Source organism: Squalius cephalus (assembly GCF_949319135.1).
Source record: "Squalius cephalus genome assembly, chromosome: 23".
Lineage (NCBI taxonomy): Eukaryota > Metazoa > Chordata > Actinopteri > Cypriniformes > Leuciscidae > Squalius > Squalius cephalus.
Genome location: NC_137144.1, coordinates 3,784,801 through 3,790,827, shown reverse-complemented (window position 1 = coordinate 3,790,827; position 6,027 = coordinate 3,784,801). Strand labels below are relative to the sequence as shown.

General features: G+C 41.0%; 1 long non-coding RNA gene across 1 annotated transcript; it reads right to left on the bottom strand.

The window, feature by feature from the left end:
* Positions 1-484: 484 nt before the first annotated feature.
* Positions 485-2,903, bottom strand: LOC307151189. Its single transcript, XR_013819840.1, has 4 exons — positions 2,804-2,903; positions 1,115-2,718; positions 878-1,016; positions 485-715 (listed from the first exon to the last, which is right to left on the bottom strand). It is a non-coding gene; the product is annotated as an uncharacterized lncRNA (long non-coding RNA).
* Positions 2,904-6,027: the final 3,124 nt, after the last annotated feature.

The following is a 6,027-nucleotide window of genomic DNA, read 5'->3' as shown; positions in this document are numbered from 1 at the left end:
AGTAAATAACTCAATGTAGTTTTTATGACTGTTCATTAGTTACTTCTTAGTTATTTTTCTTGAACCTTAATTAGTAGATAATTAATAGTAGTTCTTCAGGAGATATGACAGAATTCATGATTTATTGATTAACTAACCGATACTTAACAAAATCATAAAATTCTATTACATACTGATTAGTTAACACATATTCCTTAGTAGTTAACAGTAGTGAAGTAGTTAATGAAGAATTACCCATTAGTTTGTCAGTAATTCCTTATTAGTTATGCAGTAAGAAACAGTATTCTGAAGCGTTACCACATTTTCTACACATTTTAGTCCAGTTTAGTAGGGGATATTAGATTGTATGTTCCATGTTTACTTATGTCACCGGTGCAGGCCGGGGCGGACTCGGATGACCAGCCGCCCCTGACTCCAGACACCACCGTGAGGAGCCGACACCACAGGCACGTAACAGACGGACAAAGGAGGAGGCAAGTAATTTAGTTCACAAGTAACAATCTTTATTGAATGATAATCAACTTGAGGAAAGAATAAGCAACTCTTGTCTTCTAAGGCTATTCGACCGGAGTAGCCGCTGGATCGATTATTCACTGTCTTCGAGACCCAATGGTGTAATAGTGGCTGGGAAGGCTTACTCCACAGCGTCGCTGCACATATGCAGGATTCAGACGGTAAGTAACAGGCAATGTTTCTTCGCCCAGCAGCAGATTCTCTTATCAGGACATGCAAGGGAAATCGTAACTTTAAAACTCACTTCACAGCGTTGCTGTACATCTGCAGGTCTCAGACGGTAAGTGACAAGTAATGTTTCTTCACCCAACAGCAGATTATCTTATCAGGACATGAAAAGGGAAATTGTGACTTTAAAACTTACTTCACAGCGTTGCTGCACATCTGCAGGACTCAGACGGTAGGTAACAGGTAAGGTTTCTTCTCTTAACAGCAGCTTCTCTTATCAGGACGTGAGAGGGGAATTGTGACTTTAAAACTCACTTCACAGCGTTGCTGCACATCTGCAGGACTCAGACGGGAGATAACAGGTAAGATTTCTTCTCTTAACAGCAGCTTCTCTTATCATGACGTGAGAGGGAATTGTGACTTTAAAACTCACTTCACAGCGTTGCTGCACATCTGCAGGACTCAGACGGTAGGTAACAGGTAAGGTTTCTTCTCTTAACATCACACACTTTTATCAGACATTAGCGAGAGACTCAATAGGCAGCTTTACCAGCGATGTTGTACATCTTCAGAGCTCGGTCAGTAAGTATAACGATTCAGACTTTTCCACAGCCATACGGTTCTTCACGAGACTTGTACTTTCAGAGAGAGGGAGAGGATTAACAGGAGCCTTCAATGAGGAATTACTTCACGACAATATTCAGTGGAAGAGAGGACAATACAAAGCATTACTTCACCAGTTCAGTTGTATCGTTCTGGGATTTAGATGGAGACCAGTAGATCATCTCACAAGAATGAAAGCAGGCGTTGGAAGACTCTTCTCAGCATAGCACTCGTGTTCACTACAAATCCACAGCATTAATTCGACGTGCATCAGGTAAGGCAAACAACTGCAAATCACTCACACAGTAAGGCTGATCAGAAGCCTCGCTTCATCCATGCATTTCAACGGGAATATTCAACTCTCAATTCCTCTCCAATGTATCTGAAACAGATGTCCTCCTCAACAGTAAATTTCACATTCACAGTCTTTTCTTCAAGCTTTACATTTGATTCAATGATGAAATTAATTCACTTATCTTTCTTCCTTCCTCTTCCAGCGCAGATCCAAGCAGCAGTTCAATCCAGTAGTATTCCACAAACAGTTCTAAACGACAGACTCCAATGGCAGTTCTTCACTTACACAAATTTCCAGGATCACAGCATCAATTGTAAGCACTCAAACAGGAGATCTTCTACCCCAAAACACAACGACAAAGACCCAGCCAAACAACTGATCAACTGAACACCGATTGACTTTTACCAGTTCCAACCTCGACCTCAACTCGACTTCGAATGGCTCTTTTATCCTCCTCTTGTGAAGCGGAAAGCCTGTGAAACACCGCTCCTCTCTCCCTCACACCTGTCGTGCATCGGCGGTAATTAGTTTGGACAATATCTCCGCTACACCCGGAACCGGAGTGAGGCGTTACACCAAAATAATTCCCCCCGGGGAACATGGAAAGAAAACAAAGGTTCCGCTTTTCCCAGCATTTTGTCACCCGTGACACTTACATCATAATAATTAATTCATAAATAAAGTCTGTGAAAGGTTTGATATTGTGTAGTTTGTGATCCTCCATCAGCAGCTGCAGTTTCTCTCAGCTGTATCAGTGCAGTCACTGTGACGTCTGACTGACAGAGGTTTTTGCACGACTCTTTATCACTGTGTGAACACCCATTTACTACTGATATAGTGTGCACTCTGACAGTAATAATCTCCTGTATCTTCAGTCTGGACTCCACTGATGGTCAGAGTAAAATCACTGCCAAAGTTAGATCCACTGCCACTGAATCTAGATGGAGTTCCAGTATAAAGGCTGCTTATGTAATAAATCAGGAGTTTAGGAGCTTCTCCACGTTTCTGCTGATACCAAGACACACAGTTGCCACAGCGAGAAATCAGCTGACTGGTTTTACAGCTGATCGTAACAGTTTCTCCTTGTTTGACGGATTTTATTGCTGGATTCTGAGTCACTGTCACTTGTCCCCAGATCTCTGAAATTAGACAGTTTAGTCATTACTATGATTGTAAATTAGATGTGATTGCACATTTTGCTAAATTTTTATAAAATATATTTACCATGAATGCACAGACAGAGAGTCCAGATGAAGATGTTGATTGTGTTCATTGCTGTAGTTTAGTCTTGTGTGATGATGAAGATTGTGTTCTGCTCTCAGTCATGAAGTGTTAAACTCACAGCACTATAAACACTCTCAGAGCACTGAAGCATGTGCTGACAATGCAAAGAAGTGGGCAGGATTTACAACAGCTTGTGCTGATAACAAACTAATATACACTAGAGTTACAGAATCATGACTTTATTTAGTATTTTTATTGTGACTCCTGAGACACTGAGGATGTGCAGATGAACGTCCATCTCTGTGTCCATATTCAGTCATGTGACCATCATCACTGCTACACTTCCACTAGATGAAGCGCCATCACTAAAGTAAGATCATGAATCATGAGTCTGTTCAGAAAGTATCAGGACTGATTGTGAATCTCTAATCAGAGTTCATGGTGTCACTCCATCTATCATGAAGCCTCATGTGTGTCTGAAATCATCAAATGGAGAAGAAACAGGCTGTTAAAGATGGAGACATATTAGAGCTTGTTCACGTTTCATGATCTTGTGTGGAGATTCATAACCAGTCCAGATACTTTTAGAACAGACCTTGAATATGAAAACATGCTTGACTGTGTAGAACATGCAAAATACCTTTTATATTTTCATTGTTGACACTTTCAACAAAGCATGAAGCTTTCATTAGACCAATGAAATTGCCGAACGGGTTAAACAACTTTTTTGTTTACTGTTTAGATTAAATCGAGCACGCTCAAACTTCCCATCATTCTGATTACGGTAGTCATTTTGTCACCCTCATCATGGCAAAGACACGAAGAATTGCATATGATGCAGCTTTCAAGTTGAAGGCGATTGATCTGGCTGTTGGAAAAGGAAATAGAGCTGCTGCACGGGAGCTTGGTCTTAATGAGTCGATGATAAGACGTTAGAAACAGCAGTGTGAGGAATTGACTCAGTGCAAAAAGACAACTAAAGCTTTCAGAGGGAAGAAAAGCAGATGGCCCGAACTAGGAAATGAGCTCGAAGACTGGGTCAACACACAGAGAGCAGACGGCCGAGGTGTTTCAACTGTGCAGATCCGACTGAAAGCCAAAACAATCGCCACCGCAATGAAGTTTGAGGATTTTAGAGGTGGACCATCGTGGTGTCTCAGATTTATGAGACGTAAAGGCCTGTCCATCAGGGTACGGACGAGTCTGTGTCAGCAGCTCCCTCCCGACTACGAGGAAAAAGTTTAAAACTTCCACAAATTCACTGATGCAAAGATAGCGGAGCATTCCATTGGCCCGCACGACATCATAAATATGGATGAGGTTCCTCTGACATTTGACCTGCCTCTCACTCGGACTGTCAACAGGAAAGGCGAATCATCCGTCACGCTGAAAACAACTGGGCATGAAAAAACTCACTTCACCTGTGTTCTGAGCTGCACGGCATCGGGAGAAAAGCTTCCACCGATGGTGATTTTTAAACGCACAACGATGCCAAAAGAAAAATTCCCGAGAGGAATTGTTGTGAAAGTCAACAAGAAAGGATGGATGACGGAAAGCCTAATGCATGAATGGCATACGGAGTGTTACGGCAAGCGACCGGGAGGATTCTTTCACAGGAACAAGGCATTGCTCATTTTGGACAGCATGAGGGCCCACATAACAGATTCGGTGAAAGAAGCCATCAAGAGGACAAACTCAATTCCAGCTGTGATTCCTGGGGGCACAACAAAGTATTTGCAGCCACTCAACATCAGTGTAAATCGTGCATTTAAGGTGGCGCTCCGTGTTCAGTGGGAGGCTTGGATGACAAGTGGGGAGAAATCCTTCCCTAAAACGGGCCGCATGCGAAGAGCAACTTATGGTCAAGTCTGCCAGTGGGTCCTGACAGCGTGGAGCATTGTCAAAAAATCCACTATCATCAACGGGTTTCGAAAGGCTGGACTGCTGCATGTTGAAGAGGGCAGCATGAGCTCAGCAGGGAATTTGCCTCCGGATGAAAGTGACGAGAGCGACAATGATCCAATATCAGATGAAGCAATTCTGAGGATATTCAACTCCGACACAGAAGGAGAAGACTTCAGTGGTTTCAGTGCACAGGAGGAGGAAGATAGTGACCAATGACTTTCTTGGTAGGCCACTGTTTACCGCTAATTCATTATTTTTTGTTACAAGCCGTGTTTCGTTAAAGCCTATTTATTTTCGTTACAAGCCGTGTTTCGTTAAAGCCTGTGTAAAGTTAATTTGTTTCAATGTACCGACAGGCACCTGCGGCTTATAGACATGTGCGGCTTATTTATGTTCAAAATAATATTTTTTTTTTAAATTCAGTGGGTGCGGCTTATATTCAGGTGCGCTCAATAGTCCGGAAATTACGGTAAATAAAGGAGCAATAGTAGCCATGACCACATGCTCTTCTTTGCTGCTGGGCTCACATTTGTGATGTCATCATGTAAGGACGTTAACAATATTATATGCAATACCCAACTTTGAACAGAAGGTGTCACTTTACTACAACTTTTATATCAAATAAATGCAGAATGTTCATAGAACAGCACAGACCTTTTGACCATGGAATGGGTAAGTCTGTTTTCATTGTTTAATGGTATGACAGGAAAAGTCTCCATTTGCATGAATTGAATGAAACAGAATTTAGAAGGTGTTGAATAGCTTTAATAGTCCCATTACTGTATAATTTGTAAATATTGTGAATAGTCAGATCTCCTCAGGGATGGAAGGGAAAAATTCTGATAAAAGAGACGTATTGTTTGCTTTATGGAGATAAATGTGACTTTTGTGTCATTGTGTATTTCTAACTTCATCATCTGCAGAGAGAAACTGCCATTTTACACTTTACACCAAAATACACATAATTATGAATGTCACTATGTGAAGAAAATTCACTGGAAAAAATAATAATAGATATATACAGTTCAATGCATTTTATAGTCAATATTGGCAGTAAAACACCATCAGTCTTAATTCTTGTTCACACAAATCATGAAAATAAAATAAAAGGTTCTTTTAAACAACATTAAGGTTCTATTTAGCACTTTCAAAGCATGTTTTTAATGGAACCAAATAAATGGATTCGAAGAGGTACCAAAAGGGGGTTCTGCTATTTTTACAAGCCGAAGAACCATAATCTGGTAATGTTTAGCACCATTTATCTTAAAGTCCCCCTGTAGTCAATAAATGTATCCCTTAAAACTTATCTTTGATCACAA